The following is a 15,798-nucleotide window of genomic DNA, read 5'->3' on the forward strand; positions in this document are numbered from 1 at the left end:
TCCTTTTTTCTTTTTGCAAACATCTACTGGACAACAGTGATTCACTCTCTTGAGGTTTCTCAACAGGAAAACTACAAGAAACAAAGTGGGACTAAGTATTCCCCTTAACATTGACATTCTGTTCCATGTCCTTTCATTGCAGCTGACAGGAATGGTGCAAATGGCTAGAGGATGCATAGGGGGGAAATGATTTTGCCGTGTCTCTTCTATATTATCCTGATCTTTATGTGCATTGTGAAAAACTGAAATGGAATAAAATCCAAACCTGGTTACTACTGACTCATCTGGCACGATTTTCAGTAAATGCACATTGGCAGGAGATTCCTTTCTTAACTGTTGGTGCCCTTTATAGAGAATTTGTGGGAGGCCCATCATACTGTCCCCACAATACACTGAAGATGCAATAATCCTTATGCAGGACATTTCTGAACGTGGTGCTGTTGTTGTCTAGTCGTTTAGTCATGTCCGACTCTTTGTGACCCCATGGACCAGAACACGTCAGGCACTTCTGTCTTCCACTGCCTCCCGCAGTTTGGTCAGACTCATGTTTGTAGCTTCGAAGACACTACCCAACCATCTCGTCCTCTATCGTCCCCTTCTCCTTCTATCGTCCCCTTCTCCACTGTACTTCCAGTGAGTGCTCAGGGCTGATTTCCTTCAGAATGGATAAGTTTGATCTTCTTGCAGTTCATGGGACTCTCAAGAGTCTCCTCCATCACTATAATTCAAAAGCATCAATTCTTCAGCGATCAGCCTTCTCTATGATCCAGCTCTCACTTCCATACATCACTACTGGGAAAACCATAGCTTTAACTATACGGACCTTTGTTGGCAAGGTGATGTCTCTGCTTTTTAGGATGCTGTCTGGGTTTGTGAACATTTCTGAACGTGGTAGAGTTATAGAAAACCGTAACATCTATTATGACACAGGGGCGCTCAGCTGAAAGAATCATTGCACAAGCTTAAGACCATTACTAGCAGGCCAAATGATTTACAAGAAGTATCTAAAGTATTTTGGGTAAACTCTGACTATAACATAGGTTACAACTTTATACATGTGCCCACATTATTCTTTTTCAGGCAATGTATCACTATACAGTTAAATGTTACTGAACTAGGTATCCCACAAGCATTACTAAAGGTGTTTTTTTAATGCATTTAATACATTAGTTTGCTTTAGTCACTCAGCTTTGCAAATGCCAGAGAAACCTATTTTTAATTATGTATAGTTTGAAGAAAAGTCTTGGGAACATTTTCTATAATCCTAAGGAAACAAAATGTGCATCCAGTCATAAGAAAGACGGTGTGGAAAGGGCATCAGGCATCAGGGGGGAATAGGGAGGGGGGAAGAAATGTGATTCTGTTTACATTTAAAGGTGAACACACAAAATCTGCACTTTCTGAAACAATTCACAATCTAAGGAACAGCCAGCCTTTGAAATTCACACTTCTCCGAATTGTGCAGTAAAGTTCTCCAGCAAGCAGTATGTACAAAAATGCATACTGAGGTAAAGTTTGCAAAATAACAAACAAACAAATGCACATATTAGTGAAAATAACATACAATAATTCTCCTAATACTAGGAGAAACTGCTTGCAATAATATGTACGTTAGTCAAAAGGGAAATAAAAAAAATGTTTATTGGGATAAATTTGCACGAATATCATGATGAATCTTCAGGAGGATCTTTTTTAAAAATTGCAAATTGTTGCGTAAATGTGGAAAACTGCATTTAGGATTAGGGAAATCAGAAACTTAGAGAATGGAAATGGAGAGATCCCCCCCCCCCAATCTCTAGGAGGGAATGGTGCATGATCTGTAGGGTACATGATCTGCTTGACAACTTCCAGGGCTTTAGGCTAGCATTTGCTCATGTATGTATTTGTGGCTTTGATGATAAGATTTATGCTACATAGTTACGCTGTTTGTGAAAGCAGACATAAATCTGTGACTGCTGGACAGGTAGCTTAGGATAGCCTCTAACTGGATAATTTATTCTTGTTGCTGTCTGATAAAAGAGCCTGTGAATTCTTTCAACCTTAGCATGCATTAAGCAAAGTTTCTTCGTCGATGAATAATGCATTTAGCTGGGAAAAAGTACTGTAGAATGCATATCGGCTCTCAACATACTAACATGGGGAATGACTTTAAAAATTACATCACAGCTTGGGGCATGAGAGCTTTTTCACAAGGATATATATCATTAGCTAGAGATATTGCAAGGTAGAATGTTTTGAAGAGGTGGAAATATTTCCTTATTAATGATGGAACTAGTTAAACCAAATATATGGGTTGTGCTTTTTTTTTTTTTAACTTTTTGTGCATCCAAACCAAACAGTGCTTAGTTTCCTAGTCTGTCCTATCTACACGGTGTTATAGATTTGGAGGAGACCCCCCCTAAACCCCATCAATTTAATAAATGGTAGGATTTTGAGTATTTGGGATGTGAAGGGAGAAAGACAAGCTGCAGAGGAATTCCTGATCAATAGAGGCTTTTTAGCAAGGCATTATGGGAAGAAGAAGAAGAAAGAAGATAGATCCATTTTAGGCAGAATGGCCAAAAGCTGGCTGCACGGTTGTGGGTGACACGCCTCTCTTGAAATGACTGTCCTGTAAGTTCTGGACTCCCTCCAGTGGCGTAGCGTGGGGGGTGCAGGGGGGGCCGGCCACACCAGGCGCAACATCTGGGGGTTAGGGTTAGGGTGCGCAAATCCACAGGTTAGGGGGCGCAAATCCATGGGTTAGGGGGCGCAAATTACTTGCCTTGCCCCGGGTGCTGACAACCCACGCTACACCACTGACTCCCTCCCTGCAGACTGAAGGTGTAAATAGGTGAATAAGCCATTTTCTTAAACTTACAATAGCCTCCGCTGTGTCTCAGTTCTCCAAAGGAACACAGACCCTGGGTGAGTGGGTGGCACCCAACTTTTGTAACAATATGTTGGTAGAGACCTTTTTTAAAAACAGTTTCAATGACTAGCCGAATTGTAGCCCCAATGTGAGGATGCTCCTCAGAAGATCACTCCTGAAAATGTGTTGTTTCTGAAAACTGGTTGACTCTGTGTAGATCACCTCTGTGATTCTGGATGGGATACATTTAAATTGGGTACATCTGGAAGGCATCTGTTGACAATTCAAGCTGAAATTTGAATTGACCCTGTTGTTTTCCTGACGAGTCCATTAGTAGTGTAAGGAAGGAAGGGTACTTTAGTAGTGTTATACTGGCTCTTTTCCCATTTTCCCCCAGCAGCAGCCAACCCTTTCCACTGATTCTTTCCTTTCCTCAAAACTGCTTCAGTTAACCTCTTGGTTGGGCTGGCCTTGGACTTTGGAAAGGATTGGGTAATAGGGCTTCAAAACATGGTCCCAGGTGGTGCTGTGAGGAATTGGGAGTAAGCCCTGGTACAGAAATCAGTGTCAACATGAATATTATTGGACTGTAGATGTGATAAATTGTGGCTTTATATATTCATATCAAACGATGCAGATTTGAATGCAGTTGTGTGGCTCTCACGTAGCATGGATTTATATCTACCGATTTCAGAGAAGGCAGTTGCACTAAACAACTGCCAAGCAAATCCCTTTTGTCTTTAAGCTTCTGTGTCATCCTGTTTTCTTTCTTTCTTTTTTTAAAGCTAGAAATACTACAGTTGCTATCAAACAAACAAGCTTTCAGAGTGGGAATTAATAGCCAAGGTAAGAAATGCTTACTAAGTACTCCAAAGAAATTAAGCTCTTTTGAGTCAAAGGAAAGTCCCTCCCTCTATTCATTTGTTTTTCCCCAAGAGTGGTAAGGAAAAAGTCACACGAAGCAAGGTTTACTGAGCAATGCATAGACACAACGTTAAATTAAACACAGTAACTTCAATATGTCATTTTCCTAAGGGTAGAAATCTGTTTGGGGAGGAAAGAAAATGACCCAGGATCACACATTTTTGTTTAACAAGGATCCTTTAAAAGATTTAGAGGATAGCCTCTGTGGGCTAACATATCAAAAGGATTGCCAAAATGAAATGGAGATGACAGCTGCTTCACATTCTTGGGAGCTCACAAAGTTTCTAAAATGGCACCAGCACTTTTGCCTTCTTTCCCATTTTAACAATACAGTGGTACCTCGGGTTACAGACGCTTCAGGTTACAGACTTGCTCACCCAGAAATAGTACCTCAGGTTAAGAACTTTGCTTCAGGATGAGAACAGAAATCATGTGGCGGCGGTGTGGCGGCAGTGGGAGGCCCCATTAGCTAAAGTGGTACCTCAGGTTAAGAAGAGTTTCAGGTTAAGAATGGACCTCCAGAATGAATTAAGTTCTTAACCCAAGGTACCACTGTATCCTGCCTTTCCTCCAAGTTTCTTAACCAAACAGTCACCAAGGAGAGCAGGGAGTACCAGTCTAGGCCCAAAGCATGATCCAGAGGCCCAGGCTGGCAACAGTCCAAGGCCAATATCATGGGAAGTTCAGGCAAGCGACAGCAAGGAGCAGGACATAGACTTGGGTGTGAAGCTACAAGGAGACCTGTGTTGTTTCCAGCAACTTGGAAGGTGAAAGTGGGGGGTCCTTATATACTCTGCACCCCCTGGAACACACTCTAATCACAGCCACTGTTAGTAAAGGACTTTCAGGTATTGCTTACTCAAGAGCCACCTACAACTCTGGATCCGTAGACATATGCTTTGTCACCCCTCTCCAGCCTTCACCTCGACCTTTTCGGTACCAGCCTTTTCCAGGATTGGTCCCCCTTTCACAGCTCCATGGGTTCCTCAGCAGGTCTCCACAAGAGGGGAGACCTTCAACACTAGTTCCATGAGATCCTGTCTGATCTCCAAGATCCTCGACCTGTGGCATATCTGGTTCATCCACTGCAGACTCAGTGTCTGCCACCAGGTCAGGGTTAGGCAGGATAGGCAAGTTTGGGCTCGGAATCGCAGCTGATTGAAGCACCGGTTAGATTTCCACCCCATCCCAAGAATATGATGTCATAGATCGACGGGTGTAAACTCTTCTGTTTATGATTGCAAGTCCGCTTGGAAAAAAGCCCAAACTTTTATTTAATATACTTTATAGGTTTCAGCAAATGCAAAGTTACACACACAGAAAGACCCCTACTAGATATAGGCACACACATCATAAAATTCCTGCACAGCGTATATGATAGCTTGTCATAAAGAAAATCCCGATGTAACTATGTAGTTCTTCAACTTATCCACTGAGCCTGTAGATCAAACAAAGCAGCTTTATATAACGATGAGTTACTGTTTAACAATAAAAACATTTCTTTCCTTTTTCTGACTAAAAGGATACAGCTCAACCCTAGGCACATTTGCTTTGAAGCTCACCTCCCTGTGTTCCAATTTCATCTGTGGGCTTAGGATTGTCTACACTGAATCATGCTTGCTATGTGCCAGATCTACTACTTTAGATTCTGATGAGCATTTTGTCTTTTTGAACAGATATCCTGTCCCGTCAGCCCATTATTTCAGGCTCTTAGGATACTGAGCAGAAGGATTTCTCTTCTCATCCAATTCATCAGTTCAACTGTGTGAGTGGAGTGGAGTTCTTTTAGAAATAAAAAAGAACTTAACAGTTGGTACTTTATACTCCTGGATCCCATAATAAATAATAATAATAATAATAAATAATTTTATTATTTATATCCCACACATCTGCACATCTGGCTGGGTTTCCCCAGCCACCCTGGGCAGCTTAAAGCATATATAAAATATAATAAAGCACCAAACATTAAAAAACAATATCTTATACGGGCAATAAATAAATCAATAGAAAACTATCATAATCAGTTTACAGTTATACTCAAATTAAAATAACCGCCAACCCCAACTAAACATCTAACCAACCCCAGCTCAAGAAAAACAAAACAGAGGAACCAAAATTAGAACCATTTTAAACATTGTAAAATATTTTAGCCAGTTGCCCCAACCCAAGAGTTGTCCCAGCAACACTCCTCTGGCCTCCCAGGACCCTCTTTCAGCTGTTCAGGGTGAGTGTGGGCCCCGCCCCCAAGGCCAGGTGCAAATGGGCCTTGCAGCAGGAAGCAGCCTTCCTTCCAATACTCACAGCAGCAACAGGTATGTAAATAAATATTTTCTTCCTCTCTGCACATAGTTCGTATTGATCATCATTCAGCTTGAAAGAAAGATTTAAAAAAAGATTTATCTTGTCTGTGTTTGTCAAAAAGAAAAAAAAAAGAAAAGAAAGTATTTTCCTTTAAAGTAACTAATGTTTTGATAGCCTGGGGATTTGAATCAATGGTTCTTAATCAATATTTTGTATATACACAGTTATTGTTCCCCTTCGCTCTGCATACTTTGGGCTCGAAAGCAAAACACTAAGGACTGAAAATCAATAGGCTATGTTTGTGAACTTTGCAGAAACTCAGAGAGGCAGAGACTTAGATATTCTCTAACTGTTGTTTTGGGGGCAGCTATGATGCAATAGACGCAGGTGGCTCTGCGGTTTAACCCATATCAGAAACTTGCCGATCAGAAGGTCAGTGGTTTGAATCCCTGTGATAGGGTGAGCTCCCATTGCTTGATTCCTGCTCCTGCCCACCTAGCAGTTTGAAAGCACCTCAAAGTGCAAGTAGGTAAATAGGTACCGCTGCGGCGGGAAGGTAAACAGCGTTTCCGTGTGCTGCTCTGGTTCGCCAGAAGCTGCTTAGTCATGCTGGCCACATGACCCGGAAGCTGTACGCCGGCTCCCTCGGCCAATAAAGCGAGATGAGCGCCGCAACCCCAGAGTCGGCCACGACTGGACCTACTTTACCTTTATGATGCAATAAGGTTGTGTCATAAAAACACACTCTGAAAGCACCTATGTCTGGAAAGAAGGAGTCTCTCTCACCCCACCCCACCCCACCCTGCATAGTACTCAAGGCTAAGATACTTTGACACCTGAGGCAACAAGCAAGCAAGGAAACAAACAAACAAACAAACAAACAAACAAACAAACAAACAAACCCCAAGCACTTTTCTCCCTTCCTGGTAGAAGGAATACAGTAATAAAACTTTTAAAAAATCTAACAATTCCCTGCCCTTTCATGACTCTCATAAGCAGCTGCCTGAGATAGCTGCCTAATGATAGGGCTGGCCTTTCAACTCACTTTACTCCTAATTTATATCATATGTGTGGGTGGCCCTTGACCATGATAGTTCATAGGAAGAGCATAATATAAAGGTAAAGGTAAAGGTAAAGGGACCCCTGACAGTTAAGTCCAGTCGCGAACGACTCTGGGTTTGCGGCGCTCATCTCACTTTACAGGCTGAGGGAGCCGGCATTTGTCCGCTTCCACAGACAGTTTTTCTGGATCATGTGGCCAGCATGACTAAGCTGCTTCTGGCGAAACCAGAGCAGTGCACGGAAACGCCGTTCACCTTCCTGCCGGAGCAGTACCTATTTATCTACTTGCACTGTGTGCTTTCAAACTGCTAGGTTGGTAGGAGCTGGGACCGAAGAATGGGAGCTCACCTTGGGGATTCAAACCGCCGACCTTTCGATTGGCAAGTCCAAGTGGCACAGTGGTTTAACCCACAGTGCCACCCGCGTCCCTCATGTACTTTGTACCACCGTTGTTTTTCTTTGTTTTTCCCCCTTTGCAAATCGAAGCAATTGTCGATTTCTACTGTGTCATAAGTGTAAATGATCCAAACTGCTTTCATTTTGTGAAGTTTTAAGATCACCTGTGATAGATTCGCTGAAATCACCTGCGCCATTGATTGCCCTTTAATTAGAAGCTATTGTTAGTGCCCAAACCATATGGAAGCATAGGATGTAACTAAGCTTTGTCAATACTTCAGCTATTGTTTTGGGAACCATATAACTACTGCAGAAACATACATCAAAATGCTTCTAAATTACAGAAAGGCGATGAAGCACAATATGATTATGATGCAGTCCTCTTGAAAATGGCTCACCAATGTAATATACAATTTGATGTCCTGAAATGGTCTCTATTTCTTGAACTGTATAAAAATTGATGCCCTGATTCCAAACACATTAGAAACTTTGCTTTTGGTATTTGCTGCTGCATGCTGGCACTGAAAGCATCAATTGGCTTGCTTCCATATCAAAATGAAATTTATGCAATTAGTTATGTACAGCCAACAGCACAGTAGAGATTCCTTCATTCCACCATAAATGTACCGTGCAATTTCCACATCACTTGCTGAACATGGGCAGCAGATGGCACCATTCCTCCCTGTCTTTCAGGGTTGAGAATACCGGTAAATCCATATTGAATTAGCAGAGCTTTTCAAACCAACACTACAGACCTTTCAATAGTGCTTCCTAAGCTAGTGGAACAATTGAAGTCACACATTTGGAATAATACTTTGTTAACTGTTCTCGTTTGCTTTATGGGACATAAAATCTGCACAATCCTTCTGCAAATGAAGGTGACTTTTTCAATGCAGCCAGAATCTCCATCAATTGAATATTTGATTTTTTGCATTTACAATTTTACTCCTGTAGTTTCAGTAATAATTCTGGGATGTAACAAGCACCTTTGGTTTAAGAGTAGAGTCAAGGATGTTACATATTCTCCTGTATTCCAAACGGTGTAGAAATTGTGCAGTAATGCTCCAGCCATAGCCTGCATACCATTATGAGCAAAGGTGTCTGTACACTATTGAAGGCTATGCGCAAACCCCTGTTTGTTTTGCATCCAGTGTGCTCCCACTCCTGCACACTGGTTTGGGACATTAGGCACAATCTATATCTATCCTGTATCTATCCTGTTATTTCTTGTGCAATTCTGCATTTTGCTGTGTTTCCCCCTAAGCTAGCTTCCATCTGAATTGAGAAAAAAAAATGACCTAGCTGCATTTTAAGCAAGCAATGTGAAAACACCCTTATGCAGTGCTCACTTATAACCTTTGGCTTTGTATATCCAATTCTGCCTTGGACTTCCAGCCTCCATTTTCTTCTGCAAGATGAGGGTGACAGTGAAGTTCCCAGGGATGGCCCTACCATTAAGCAGAGAGAGGCAGCTGCCTCAGGCGGCAGATGATCCAGGGCAGGGAGTGGCAGGAAAGTACTGGAGGAAAGAGCTGTGTGTGTCTTTTCTGGCATTTAATAGCAGGAATGAATGGGTTAGCAGCTGCATCTTATTCATATTACTGTGGTTTTATTGCTTTACTATTTTAGCATGTCCAGATTAATTGTAACAGGAAGTCTGTAGATGCAGTAGTAGTAGTATTAGTAGTAGGAGTAGGAGTACCCTCCAACCTAGCTTGCTGCTCCCAGATGCACCATTAAATGCTATTGTTATTGTTGTAAAATTCATCTTTCAGTCCTGTTGACTTCAGGATATGAAATTGGCGTGGACATCATCTTATCCTTTGTCTCAGATTGCAAAATGTTTTGGGTTGGCTCTTAATATTTTGCACATATTTCTTTAATAAAACTTGCCTGCAGTGGCATGGCTTGCTCTTTGGAGGAAAGAATGCAATAGCAGTGCAGATGCAACCCTCTCATCGCAATTCAATGACTCCAATATTAAGTGGCTGTATCAATATAACGGAGGTGCTTCTTTGAGATTGGTGAAGGGGCAAGAAATTGTGAAACATTGAGGTGGCAGAATGAATAATACGTCAGGGAAGAGACTTGATACAGCAGTTAGGAACTGGATTGAATGAAAAGATAAAATCCACAACTAATTGGTATAATGACCAATTTTTGGATGAAGGGAGTCGGGGATAGACTCTGAAGAGGGTGGCAGAAACATGGTGAGCACTGGGATTCCTGCATCTGCTGCCTGTCACTGCAATTCTGCATCCTTGGTTCTTGCTCTGCTGGGAAGCCTCTTTTCATAGAATCATAGAATCATAGAGTTGGAAGAGACCACAAGGGCCATCGAGTCCAACCCCCTGCCAAGCAGGAAACACCATCAGAGCACTCCTGACATATGGTTGTCAAGCCTCTGCTTAAAGACCTCCAAAGAAGGAGACTCCACCACACTCCTTGGCAGCAAATTCCACTGTCGAACAGCTCTTACTGTCAGGAAGTTCTTCCTAATGTTTAGGTGGAATCTTCTTTCTTGTAGTTTGGATCCATTGCTCCGTGTCTGCTTCTCTGGAGCAGCAGAAAACAACCTTTCTCCCTCCTCTATGTGACATCCTTTTATATATTTGAACATGGCTATCATATCACCCCTTAACCTCCTCTTCTCCAGGCTAAACATGCCCAGCTCCCTTAGCCGTTCCTCATAAGGCATCGTTTCCAGGCCTTTGACCATTTTGGTTGCCCTCCTCTGAACACGTTCCAGTTTGTCAGTGTCCTTCTTGAACTGTGGTGCCCAGAACTGGACACAGTACTCCAGGTGAGGTCTGACCAGAGCAGAATACAGTGGCACTATTACTTCCCTTGATCTAGATGCTATACTCCTATTGATGCAGCCCAGAATTGCATTGGCTTTTTTAGCTGCCGCGTCACACTGTTGGCTCATGTCAAGTTTGTGGTCAACCAAGACTCCTAGATCCTTTTCACATGTACTGCTCTCAAGCCAGGTGTCACCCATCTTGTATTTGTGCCTCTCATTTTTTTGCCCAAGTGCAATACTTTACATTTCTCCCTGTTAAAATTCATCTTGTTTGTTTTGGCCCAGTTCTCTAATCTGTCAAGGTTGTTTTGAAGTGTGATCCTGTCCTCTGGGGTGTTAGCCACCCCTCCCAGTTTGGTGTCATCTGCAAATTTGATCAGGATGCCCTTGAGTCCATCTTCCAAGTCGTTGATAAAGATGTTGAATAAGACTGGGCCCAAGACAGAACCCTGTGACACCCCACTAGTCACTCTTCTCCAGGATGAAGAGGAACCATTGATGAGCACCCTTTGGGTTCAGTCAGTCAGCCAGTTACAAATCCACTGAGTGGTATCATAGTCAAGACCACATTTTACCAGCTTCTTTACAAGAATATCATGGGGCACCTTGTCAAATGCCTTGCTGAAATCAAGGTAGGCTACATCCACTGTGTTCCCTTCATCTACCAGGCTTGTAATTCTGTCAAAAAACGAGATCAGGTTAGTCTGACATGACTTATTTTTCAGAAATCCATGCTGACTATTGGTGATCACAGCATTCCTTTCTAGGTGCTCACAGACTGTTTGCTTAATGATCTGCTCCAGAATCTTCCCTGGTATTGATGTCAGACTGACTGGGCGGTAATTACCGTATTTTTCGCTCTATAACACGCACCCGACCATAACACGCACGTAGTTTTTAGAGGAGGAAAATCCGTAGGCATGCCACCCGTAGGCATTTCCTCCATAACACGCACAGACATTTCCCCTTACTTTCTAGGAGGAAAAAAGTGAGTGTTATGGTGCAAAAAATACGGTATTTGGATCCTCTCTTTTCCCCTTTTTGAAAATAGGGACAACATTTGCCCTCCTCCAGTCTGCCGCGACTTCGCCTGTTCTCCAGGAATTCTCAAAGATGATTGCCAGTGGTTCTGAGATCACATCTGCCAGTTCTTTTAATACTCTTGGATGCAGTTCATCTGGCCCTGGAGACTTGAATACATCTAGACTAGCCAAGTATTCTTGTACTATCTCCTTAGTTATTCTGGGCTGTGTTTCCTCTGCTGAATCATTTGCTCCAAATTCTTCAGGTCGGGCATTGTTTTCTTTATCGCAGAAGACTGAGGCAAAGAAGGCATTGAGGAGTTCAGCTCTTTCTGTGTCCACTGTTTGTATTTCACCATCTTCTCCTCTGAGTGACCCCACTGTTTCTTTGTTCTTCCTTTTGCTACGAACATACCCATAAAAGCCTTTTTTGTTGCTTTTAACCTCTCTAGCAAGCCTGAGTTCATTCTGTGCTTTAGCTTTTCTGACTTTGTGTCTACACATGCTGGCTATTTGTTTGAATTCCTCTTTGGTGATTTCCCCCCTTTTCCATTTTTTGTACACATCCTTTTTTAATCTTAACTCAGTTAAAAGTTCTTTAGATAGCCACCCTGGCTTCTTTAGGCACCTTCCATGTTTCCGTCTCATTGGTATTGCCTGAAGTTGTGCTTTTACTATCTCCCTCTTAACAAACTCCCAGCCATCATGAACTCCCTTTCCTTTTAGTATTACTGTCCATGGGATCTCACCCAGCACTTCCCTAAGTTTTATGAAGTCGGCTTTCTTTTCTTTCTTTTTATGAAGTCAAGAAATTGAGTCCTAGTATGCTTGGCTGCTGTATAGTAAACTTTCTGCTGTATAGTAAACTTCAGAAGAGCATGATCACTCGCGCCTAATGATCCTTCCACTTCTACCCCACTAACCAGGTCATCAACATTGGTTAGGACCAGATCTAAAATGGCTGTTCCTCTTGTTGCTTCTCCCACTTTCTGGACAATTAAGTTGTCTGCAAGGCCAGTGAGGAATCTTTTTGACCTTATGCTCTTGGCTGAGTTTGACATCCAACAAATATCCGGGTAATTGAAGTCCCCCATTACTACTATCTCCCTTCCTTTTGCATGCTTGGCCATCTGTTCCAGGAAGGCATCATCTATGTCCTCCGTTTGGCTTGGGGATCTATAGTAAACTCCCACAATGAGCTCACTGTTATTCTTCTCTCCCTTAATTTTGACCCAAATGCTCTCACTTTGGCTTTGAGGTTCTAAATATTGGATCGCTTCACAGGTATACACATATAACGCCACTCCTCCTCCTTTCTTGTCTGGTCTGTTTCTCTGAAATAGATTGTATCCCTCCATTATTACATTCCAATCGTGGGACTTATCCCACCAGGTTTCAGTGATGCCTATTATGTCATATTTAGTTTGCTGTACCAAGAGCTCAAGCTTTTTATCAGATTAATGCCATTCCACCAACATACTCAGTTAAATCTACATACAGCTACCACTGAATATGTGGGATGTGACCTAAGTTGTGGCATGTGCTGATTCTTACAGGTTTGTGGTGACTGCCTTCATATCCTTGCCCAGATCTTTGCTTGTTATTAGTGTCTGGGTTGGATATAGCTATTGCAGGATTGTCTTGATTATTAGCTGTATGTTTTATTCCTGCTGTCTGAAGTGCTCTTCATTTTTTTTAAAATTGTGCCCTATGATCGGACTGCCTAGCAATGAAGGGCAGCTGCTGAAATAATAATAATAATAATAATAATAATAATAATAATAATAATAATAATAAATAATAATAATTTGTACCCCACCCAACAGGTGGTGCCACTCTGGGCAGCGCCCAACAGAATATTAGAAATACAATAAAACCCCAAACATTAAAAATTTCCCTAAACAGGGTTGCCTTCAAATGTCTTCTAAAAGTCAGATAGTTGTTTATTTCCTTGACATCTGAAGGGAGGGCATTCTACAGGGCGGGCTCCGCTACCAAGAAGGCCCTCTGCCTGGTTCCCTGTAACCTCACTTCTCACAGGGAGAGAACAGCCAGAAGGCCCTCAGCGTTGGACCTCAGTGTCTGGGCTGAACGATGGGAGTGGAGACGCTCCTTCAGGTATACTGGGCCGAGGCCATTTAGGGCTTTAAAGGTCAGTACCAAGACATTCTATCTCCATTTGTCCCCATTATGACATTAAAGGAGTCCAGTTCTTTGGGAGCCTGAGGCTCAAAGGAGAAACATGCAGTGTCCATCCAAGTCAACATAGAGAGTATAGAGGCTCTGCAGGCTAAAGCCATCTCGTCTGAAGGCAGCTTCAAAAAATGTCTTCTCTGCAGGAAGCTAGACCTAATTGCAACTTTATGTAGGCTGGCCAGACCTAGTGTGTAGTAGATATCACCCTTCTGGAGAAGCTGAATGTGTAGTGAAAGGCCCTCATTTTATTTTGCAGTGCTCTGCTCCTGTGTGGTTGGCAGATCCTCTGAGTCAGAGGATGGTGATGGAGCTGAGTCCTCTGTTTGGAAGGGCCCCATAAAAGACACTGGCACTTCTCCCCACAAGAAAGTACCTTGGCTCTCATTCTCCTTGGATTCCTCCATCATGCACCAGAAGCCACACCCCCCTCTCCAGGTTGTGGTTCATGACAAGGGGTATGCAAACCGATTCAAAAGCACCTCTCTGTTGCAAATTCGCTTTAAAAAGAAGAAGACATACACTTCCAGGACAATAAGTTTAAACAGAAAACCTCACAGAATGACAAGGAAAACCTCACATCTCCCTTCACATTAGACACAGGTATGATACACACCTAAATTTGGCTAACATGTGTTCATCCTCTAAAAGTGTCTCCATACTGGGATCACAAATCAGTATACATTTTATAAACAATTGAATTTTCACAGATATAAGTGGTGCTTCATGATTTCTTTGTACTGAGTGCCAATAGTGTTGTGAAATGAAACGTGCACAGTTAAAAAAAATATTTTATAGATGTCTGCCTAAAGTTGTTGATGGCAGCATGCCTTTATCATAGTTTTCTTGGTCAAGGAGTGTCTGGAATCCTCTTTTCGGCATTTTTGACTTAGATAAGAAAGCGAGAGTTAGCACAACATTTCCGAAGCTCTTCACCATTTTTTCAAATTAATACACAAAGCTACAAAATAGCATACATAAATATATAATACGTTACATGCATATGTAATACACATCTTGTGAATGTTTCCCAGGAAAAAATAAATAAGTAAAGAAGCAAGAACTACATAATATCACCATCCATTATAATCCCTTTGATCTACAACATCAAGCTAAGTTGCCAATTATTTATTAATATTCATTAGATTCATTAATTGTAAACAGTGAATAAGGTCAAATATTGTGTTGGAACTTGTCACTTCACAACATGACGAAAGCTCGCCAAATCTTACTTTGGATTAACAAACCTAAGAATAATTTGCTAAGCCAATAAACCCAGTGGCGTAGCATGGGGGGCCGGCCGCACCGGGCACAACACCTGGGGGTTAGGGTTAGGGGGCGCAAATCCACGGGTTAGGGGGTGCAAATCCACGGGTTAGGGGGTGCAAATCCACGGGTTAGGGGGCGCAAATCCACGGGTTAGGGGGCGCAAATCCACGGGTTAAAGGTAAAGGTAAAGGTACCCCTGCCCGTACGGGCCAGTCTTGACAGACTCTGGGGTTGTGCGCCCATCTCACTCAAGAGGCCAGGGGCCAGCGCTGTCCGGAGACACTTCCAGGTCACGTGGCCAGCGTGACATCGCTGCTCTGGCGAGCCAGAGCCGCACACGGAAACGCCGTTTACCTTCCCGCTGGTAAGCGGTCCCTATTTATCTACTTGCACCTGGAGGTGCTTTCGAACTGCTAGGTTGGCAGGCGCTGGGACCGAGCAGCGGGAGCGCACCCCGCCGCAGGGATTCGAACCGCCGACCTTTCGATCGGCAAGTCCTAGGCGCTGAGGCTTTAACCCACAGCGCCACCTGCGTCCCCAATCCACGGGTTAGGGGGTGCGAATTACTTGCCTTGCCCCGGGTGCTGACAACCCACGCTACGCCACTGAATAAACCTAAGCACCCAACAACAGCCCCATGGTACAGCTTTCCTAGTGAATCGGGGCTGCAGGGGAAGAAGGATCCTGGTATTTGTAAACAGCGTGAGCTTTCCAAAAATTCATTATCAGCAAGGCTTAAAACATCTAACAAAAAAACAAATAAATGAAAAATGAAGTGGAATCTATGGAATCCAAAGCACAGTTCAGCTCTTTTTGAATTCACTTATACGAAGAGGAGGCATGGGCTTTTATATTGCGAAGACATGGTTCTGAAGGCAACGGAATATTCTGAAACAGACTTTCTTGCTGAATTCATTGTATTTCAAGCAACAGATGCCATTTAACAATATAAAGAACAACACCTCCAAAAGATATAA

Source organism: Podarcis gaigeae, assembly GCF_964106915.1.
Source record: "Podarcis gaigeae genome assembly, chromosome: 10".
Taxonomy (NCBI): domain Eukaryota; kingdom Metazoa; phylum Chordata; class Lepidosauria; order Squamata; family Lacertidae; genus Podarcis; species Podarcis gaigeae.